Source organism: Anser anser (genome assembly GCF_964211835.1).
Source record: "Anser anser genome assembly, chromosome: 28".
NCBI classification, from domain to species: domain Eukaryota; kingdom Metazoa; phylum Chordata; class Aves; order Anseriformes; family Anatidae; genus Anser; species Anser anser.
The window spans coordinates 3,643,421-3,651,715 of NC_139749.1; the positions used below are offsets into that span (position 1 = coordinate 3,643,421).

The 8,295-nt window shown below is 59.0% G+C and overlaps 1 long non-coding RNA gene across 2 annotated transcripts in view; it reads right to left on the reverse strand.

Moving 5' to 3' along the window:
* Positions 1-7,017, reverse strand: part of LOC310887673 — a 12,787-nt gene extending 5,770 nt beyond the window's left edge. The window contains exons 1-2 of one of the 2 annotated variants that reach the window (XR_014575767.1): positions 3,959-6,985; positions 1,673-3,725 (exon numbers count right to left, since the gene is read on the reverse strand). This is a non-coding gene — a long non-coding RNA (uncharacterized lncRNA). Of the gene's footprint in view, positions 1-1,672 lie in introns of both variants that reach the window. The other variant, XR_014575766.1, reaches the window with a different exon arrangement.
* Between the last annotated feature and the right edge of the window lie 1,278 nt (positions 7,018-8,295).

Genomic DNA, 8,295 nt, shown 5'->3' on the forward strand with positions numbered 1-8,295 from the left:
CATCCGCGGGGACAACTTCAGACACAAGCCTCTTCTTCAGGGATGAAACAAATCTGCTATTCCAGCTCTTTAAGCGTGGCAACAAGGAACATGCTGGAATATCTGAAAGTACATCACTTGAGTCACCCAAACCTTTCCCGTCTCCAAACAGGGCCGGTAATTTTGGTTGCCCACACCCAGCAGAGCAGGGTGTAAGCGTGCCGGTGCTGTGGGTCAGCTTGCAGCAACCACAGAAATGGAGATGAACTCTCTGGGAACCCACCGCAGCCTGGTGAGACGTGCACTCCTTGCCAGAGGCAGTTTGGAAGCGCAGATCCCTGTGCCCAGACAGCATGGGGTAATGCACCCTTCCCCCTGACACTCGGGCTCATTCCTGTTTCAGTCTGACAGGGGACAAGGGGATTTGCAGCAATGGTGGAAGAAACGGCCCACAACGGGGCTCCTGCAGAGACAAAACTCTGCAACAATGGCTCCTTCAAGCCACTTAAAAACAGCCGTCTCTGGTCCATCTATCCCCGTTTTCAACAGCAGGCAGCGGAGGGAGGATGGAAGAAGCTCCCTGGCATGCGTTCCCAGCCCCCATTGACCTGTGGCTCGGAGATTTCCCAAGCCCAAGATGGCATCTTCAGGTTTAATGGCCCTTGATGCATTTTTCATCCATTAATTTGTCCAGCTGCGATCTGACTCCACGCAGGCTGATAGCATCCAGAGCGTCCTCGCCTAACCCCCCATGCTAAGTCAAGTATTTCCTTCGGGTTGTTTACAAAACCGAGAAATCTTGGGAAACCAAAGCTGGAGCACGGCCCTGGTGCAGCTCTGGGTTCCAGTTTGCAATCAAGTGGGATGCGCAGGGGCTGGGAGCCAGGCTCTGGCCGAGCAGAGGCCGTGTGAGGAAACGCTGCTGCCTTAAGCTCCAGAGCAATGCAGAGCGGCTGCAGGAACGCTCACCCTTGCCCCCATCCTCAGCCTCGGTCCACGCTGCTCCAGAGCTCCCTCAGGGCTGGGATCGCCCAGGCACGCAGCAACACATGGGGCTCAGCTCACGCCTTCTGCATCCCACCCCCACTCCCCTCCGTCCCTCTTGGGTCTCCTCCCCACGCACACACACGCATCCTTTGCTTTTGCTGCTGCCGATGGCCCAGGCTCCTCTCCTGGCCCGAGCAGATCGTCTCTGCAGGGATTTAGTCCCGTGGAGATGCACAGCCCCCCCAGCACCGCTCCTGCTCCTGTAGCAGGCGTGGGTGAGGCTGCACAAGATGCTGCAGCAAAGCGGAGGGCAGCAGGACATGGGGGCTCGTGCCTGGGACCCCTTTCCCCCCTAATTCCCATTGCACTTTCCCATCTTCCAGCTTTCCAACCTCCCTGGCTCTCTATTTATATCAAAGCAGTGCGCCGGCAGGGAGCAGCAAGCAGACCTATTAGGGAGGGCTAGGCTGCTATAAATAGTGCCATCAGTAATTAGCTGCAGAACTATTCGTTAAGTAGGGAAGCGCGTAAACAAGGACCAGAAACACCAGGCCAGGGTTCATGGCCCACCAGCCCCGGGGTCTGAGGGGATTTAGAAACCTGCCGGGGAGCGGGAGGAAGTTTGGTGTCCCCGCTGGATCCCACAGCGAGCCTGGCTCCTTGCTGCCACCCCGTCCTTGTCCCTACAATCACTTTGCTTTCGTACCTTGCAAGGCAAAAGCCGTGTCTGCTCCCACGTCTGCTTCGCCTGCTCAGCCCCGGGTTGCGGACACTCTGTAGATGTCTCCAGGAAGGTGCCCAAACCTCCGAGGACAGCGCAGCCGCTGGGGAGTGGTTCCCTCTCCAGCCCCAGCACGTGCAGGGGGAGCTCGGGTCTCCTGCAGACCCTTCGCTGTGCACGTCAACGCCTTGGTGTCTGCATGCACGAGCTGGATCCGTCCCCCAGCTACCAGAGCAGGGCGAGAGCAGGCTCCCCTCGTGCCTTCAGTCCCGAAGGAGGGCGATGCCCCATGCCTCAGCGCAGCGCAGGGAGGCAGGAACACGTGGAGAGGTTTGGGGATTGCTTGGAAGCTGAGAGGAGCTGCCCAGGAACAGGGGCAGCCCCGCGAGCTGCCCCCCAGGCCTGGCCAGGGGCGTGCAGGAGCTGGGCTGTGCCCAGGGCGCTGTGCTGGCCCTGCTGGTCTGCAGCACGTGCACACGTACACGTGTTTGCCTACCAGATTGGCCGCAGAGCTGGCTGCTTGCGTGAGTCAGGCTCCTCTCTGGAAGGGACATGGCCCCGATCCCACACGGGCCATATGTCCCCAACCCAGAGACCTCTCAGGGTGTTAGCCCCGTCCCGTCCCCGCTCCCCAGCTGGCTCTGCCACGCGGCCCTCCTGCACATCCTGCCTCCGTGGGCACCAGCTCCGAGGCCACCAGGGCACAAATGGCAGGGAACAGACACATTTCTTGCTCTTTCTGGCCATCTTATTAGCACAGTTATAGTCCCCAGGAGCGCCCAGGCCACACGCAAACGCAGCTCAGGCTAGCGGGGTGCGATTTGCTCCCCGGGGACGCATCGAGCCTGGGTGAAGCCCCAGCACGGAGGCTCCCCGAGCCCTGGGTCCCTGCCAGCCCACCCACCACCCGGCCCCACGCTCTGGCTTCCGTCCGCCTGTTCCAGCCACCCCCTGCCTGCCTGCTCCGCTTCTGGCCCCTGTGCTCGCGTTGAGCACCAGCTTGCTCGGCCCCCTCCCCTGCTGTTCGCCGGCTGCTGCTTCCCGGGAGCAGAGCGAGCAGACATCAGCCTGGCCACGGCCACCCGAGCGACTTCACGCTGGCTCCACGGGGGCTCCGAGCAGACCCACGGGTCTCCTCCATGAGATCCTGGAGGGAATCGCCCCCGTCTCCCCTGCAGGAACATCGCCTGAGTCCAGAATCATCACGGGAGGATGGAAACGAGTACATACAGCCAGGACTTGCCACCAAAACTTGAGGCTTTAATTTCCCAGAGCTGCTCCAGGCGCTACTTAGCAGAGCGAGGAAGGGAACATCGGCCCAGCTAAGCAGCTTGCGATGGCTGGCAGAGCATGGACAGATCCAGCCCGGGCCAAACATCTGCAGGACACTGCTCCCCTCCCTGCAGAGGAGCGCGACTTGGCGGCCCCTTCCCTTGGCCCAAAAGCACCGACTGCACCGAGAGGTTTGGGCCCTGCCAGGGTCCCTCATCCCCTACACAGGCACACCACGGCTTGCCCATTTCCACCGCCTGGCAGCAGGGCACACCCCACCGATGCCAAAATATTTCACGTCAGTGCCCGGAGCTTCGAAAATGACCCATCTCCTTCGTCTGCAGGAGCACGCAGCCCAGCAGCCTTGGGCGAGCCCCTGTGCCTTGCGCTGGACACCTCGGCATGCCTTTTAGCAGCTCGTGCAGGCCGTACCTGCCATCTCTGGATGTGCACGGTGCTGGACAGCAACGGTTCCCTGCCCGTGGGAGGACTGACAGCCAGGAGCAATTCCCGGAGGCAGAAGGCTGTTATTTGTGGCCCGGTGCCAGAAGCTGGAAACGGTTCTCGGGAAGGAGCTCATCAGTGCTCGAGTGCCTCCAGCCAGGGCGTGCAGGGTGCTGTGGACATGCACAAACACCAGAAAGGTGAGCAAAAATGGTTCCCGTTTCAGACGACTTCATCTCTGCCTGGCTTTACGCGTGTCCCTTCCAGCCACGGGTGGCGGCTGTCCCTCACGGTGCCACCAATAGGTTCCAGGGCCAGCAGCCTACAGAAAGACACAAGAAATGGTGACGAGTGGTCCTCCCTGAGCTTCCCACGAGACCAGAGGGGGAGGGATCGGGCAGAAGCCCACGCCTGTCACAGCGAAGGACAAGCTGATTTACACGCTGCTGCCATCCTCCGAGTACAGCCGAGTTAAGGGGGCTGACCACGCCTGGTGTTCAGAGTGAAAGATGCCTGGGGAAAAGCTGCTTCCCTCAGCAGAGACCTTGGCCTCACCTAGGTGTAAACGATCAATGGACAAGGTGAAGGCAGTCGCCGAAGGACACAGGATCACCAGGAACTGGGCCTTGGTCGTGCTCTGAATCAGACTGAGCATCAGCCGAACTGAGAGGCCGGGCTGCTTTCCCTGCTGACGCTCGGGAAACATCCCCGAGGGCCACGGGAGATCCACGTGCGAGCAGCACAAAGCAGAGGCCGGCTGCCTGTGTTTGGGAATCTTGGCCAGCAACTTCGCAATCCGATTTCACCATTTCATGTTGCTCTCCGTGTAAGCATGGTATCCACAAAAAGTCAACCCACATAGACCCTGGGGCGCTCTGAGTTCCCCTGAAGGCAACTTTCAGCTGGGAAGGGTGTGCTGGAGCTCCCAAGACACCTTCGGCTAACGGCACGCTGTGGCCAGCAGCTTCCCAGCTCCGCAGCTGTGACAGAAATCATTTAATTCTCTTCATTCCAAATTTCCTCATTTTAGTGTCACTGGAAATCCCCTGTTCCTAAGACACGTTGTTTTCTCATCATCTCAGGAGCTCGCATCATCACCGTGTCCTAACGCCTCTCACATCCTCCCGGTCTCAGGTCAGCGATCCCAGTTTCCCCGTCTCTCTTCCCAGCAGAGTTTTGGGGACTTCAACGCCCGGGGAGAGGCGTTTTTGTCACCACCCTTTATAATGCTCCCATTCTCGGTTCTGTCCCCTCACTCTGAATTATCCCCACACGCAGCTCCCTAAAGAGCTCCGCTCTGTTTGGCTGAAAGGTTTTCAGGCTCTGAGAGGGGCTCATCCATCAGCCGGAGATTTGGCAGCTTTCCTGGGACTGTCAGTTCCCAAGAACAAACAGCTGCAAAGGCACCGTCCTCTTCCCGGCATCGGGGAGGAGCACACATGGTTTCAGCCCATTGCAGGGAAACAGCCAAGCACCAGCACTGCCCCGGAGCCAGCAGCGCTCAGCTCAGGGGCTGTCTCCGCACCGGATCAGTCCCCTGCTTGTCCCCGCGTGGCTCGGAGACGACGGCGCCCTCCAAGCATCCCCGTGGCGTGCCGGGACCAGAGCTGAGCTCAGCACGGTGCTGCGTGCTCCCATCCGGCACAACAAGGACATGTTGGGTGTGCGTCCTCAGGGGACACAACTGCACGACAAGAGCCTTCCCCCTTTGTGCATCCACACGCAAAAACCCTCTCCGTGACCGTCAGCTCTCCGCCCGTGCCCAAGGAGCATGTGCTGCCCTCCCGCGAGCCCTCTGGCTCCGAGCACACCTTGCTCCACGCGGCAGGCGCCGTTCCCGCTGCTGGCACCCAGCCCTTCGCCAGCCCAGCTCTACAGCTCGTCCAGCCAGGCTGTCTCTTTGTCCTGGTAAATTAAACGTGTCCAGGAACTGTTCTGCGGCACTGCTGCTGGCTGGCATCACCCAGCCCATATCCAGGCGATCAAACTCATCCCGTCAACCTCCGCAAGGGAGCCCAACACACAAAGCGCTCCTCAGCACAGTCCCTGCCCAGCAAAACCTCCCTGTGCCCAGCCAGGAACAGGCGGGGAGAGCACGATTTGGCCAGAACCAAACCCATCTAGAGACGCTGCTGTGAGTGCAATCCAGCGGCAATCCCTTGGCACTGGTTAACTCACTAAAGCGGGCATTTGGCCGCATCGGCGAGGAAACAACGGAGTTTTCCCCCCGAGCACTGGGCTCTGAGTTGGAGGGAACCTCGGCGATGCCTCCTGCAGCGCAGCCTGCCCGGGGAGGTGGAGGCAGGCATCCTCCACGGGCAGGGGAGGCTCCTGCTGGGCCAGGGAACGGCAGCTCCATGAGCCGAAGGGAAGGCTGGGTTCTGTGGGAGCTGCCTTCCCCTGGGGGTTTTAGCAGGCTCTCCTCGAGGGAGGAGCTGTGCTTTTATGTACTGTGGATTTGAGGGAAAACCGCTCGCTCTGTCCTCACTGCGCCCCTTTGAAAGCAGAAGGGGAACAGTCCTGAGCTCCCTTTCCCAACAGCACGTTGGTGGCAAAGCACAGCGGAGTGGAGACGGACCAGAGGCCTGACATCAGCTGCGGCTCTTGGGGAAAGGCAGCTCGCAGACTCCCAGCACAGCTCTGCTCCTGACGGCAGGTAGGAAGACAGAGCTCTGGTCACCCAGATCCTTCCCTCACAGCTCTTTGCTTCCCTCCCAGCTCCTGGTGTGCCTGCCAGGATGATTGCTTTTTTTTTTTTCCTTTTTTTTTTTTTTTTTCCTTCGGCGTTCAACCCTGAGAAGTCATATTTAACAGCTCTGTTATTATTCAGCGCTTACGTAACTCTTCACACGGCAGAAAACTGTGCAGCCTCTTCACTGCTGGCTCGCCGTCCGCCAAACGCCGCGGGGCTTCTCCCCGTGGGGATCTGCACAGACAGCCCGGCACAGCGCAGCTGCATTCACAGCAACACCTCGGTCACCTCCGCTCACTGCAGCCCACGGATCTTCTCCGTGCTCCAGGAGCTCCTCTTCCCTAGGTCTTCCCTCCTTGCAGCCATCCTCTCCCTGGCGGAGGCACCAGGGAGAAGTCGGGCTGGAGAAGACACCCAGGGGTGCCGCCGGGCTCTCCAGGTGGCAGCACCAAACCTCAAGTTCACCAAGGGTGAGGTCTTCTGGGGAGCTGCACCCACACGTGAGGTGGCCTGGGTGGCCTCGAGAGAAACACCGCAGTCCGCAGGGAGCTGCAGCAGCACCTAAATGGAGAGGGAAAAGAGCACAGAGGAAAGGAAGGGTTGGGTTCACTGCCTGGAGGTGGGATGCCCAAGTGGCCTTCACAAAGGGCCTCCAGCTCTGAGAACAGCCACGGAGAGGGACCCGAGGCAGGGCTGGGCCTCCTCTAGGTGCTCCCAGGGATGCTGGTTGGCAAAGGCAGCCAAAAAGCCTTTCCGAAATCAATTCCAACAACAGCCACTGCCCCCTCTTTTTCCACACAGCCATCACATCGCAGGAGGGGACCGGGTCGGACGGGTGCGCTTGGTAAATCCCCGTTGGCTGCTCCCAGGCATTTCGTGTCCTCTGTGTGCCCCAAAGCATCTTCCATGAGGTGAAGCTGAACAGCCTGCACTTTCCCACACCCTCCTTGCCCTTCCCAAAAGATGGATCTGGGAAAGTGGCGTCTGGCTGGATGGACTGGGGCAAGCAGATTGTGCAGAGTTTGCTGCATCTTTTAGATGACTCCAGACCAGCCTGGAGGCAATCTTTCCTGCAAGCAGGCAGGGGAGAGTTAAATAAACCCTTTTTATTTCTGTTTGATCCAATCTGTCTCTTTAAGCTATCGCTGCTCAGCATTTTAGTTCATATTACAATAAAACCTGCCTTGTTTGAGTTTAAAAGCCTCTTGGTTTCTTTGGAAGGATGGCTGTAAGAGCAGATCAAGACAGATCACCACAAGGCTCTGGCCAGCTTTGCCTTCACATTTATTTGAACCAGAGCAATTCACCTGTCAAATAAGAGGTGCCCAGAGCAAGCTGAAACACTTATAAGTCCCCGGTGACTGTAAAAAAGTCGAGACATCAAATTCAGCACCCACGGAGATGCCTGTCCACGCACACCTACACACGGACGGCTTGACCCAAAGCTGAATTCACCTCCCCAGCCTGGTGTCAGAGCTTCAGGGCTGGCTGCAGCCCCTGAGTACGAGCAGCCGGTGCCACTCGAGGTGCTCCAGCCCCATTCCCGGAGCACAGAACCCCAGCCCACGCGTCCCCCAGCCCAGGAGCTGCCTGTGGTGGTGGGCACAGCGTGGGGCCAGCCTGGAGCAGCCCCATCCGAGGGCCTTGTTTCCGACACAGTTTTCAGCCTGCTAATTTCTAACACTCCTCCTGGTTGTTGGAGCAGCCCGGAGATGACAGCGGTAAACACTTGTGTTTGGACAAGCCAGACTTCTTGTCTTCAGCATCTGCCGAGTTTTACAGTTTGAGCACAAATTGCCTTCTTTAAAAGCATTTTCCTGGAATTACCGCATTGGTTTTGCCACCTCGTGCTGCAAACCAGCCCTTCCTGAGCTCCTGCTCCTGCTCCTGCTCCTGCCCACAGCTCCAGCCCCAGCCCGCACCCAGTGCACAGTGCTGCTTGCCCCAGCAGCACGCCTCTCCACGGCAAACTGGACATTTGCCGTGCAAAAGAGAGAGCAGCAAGCACAATCCCATCTCCCTGGAGCTCACCTGCACAATGGCAAACCGAGGACTCCCTGCTACGAGGCATCCCCAGGCTGAGGCTGATTTCTATCGGTAGCCGATGGACCACGTAACGAGCAGCCAGCCAGGAGTTAGCATTTCATTGAGCAATCCTAGCAGGAATTACCACAAAATTTGTAGCCGGCCTGAAGTTGAA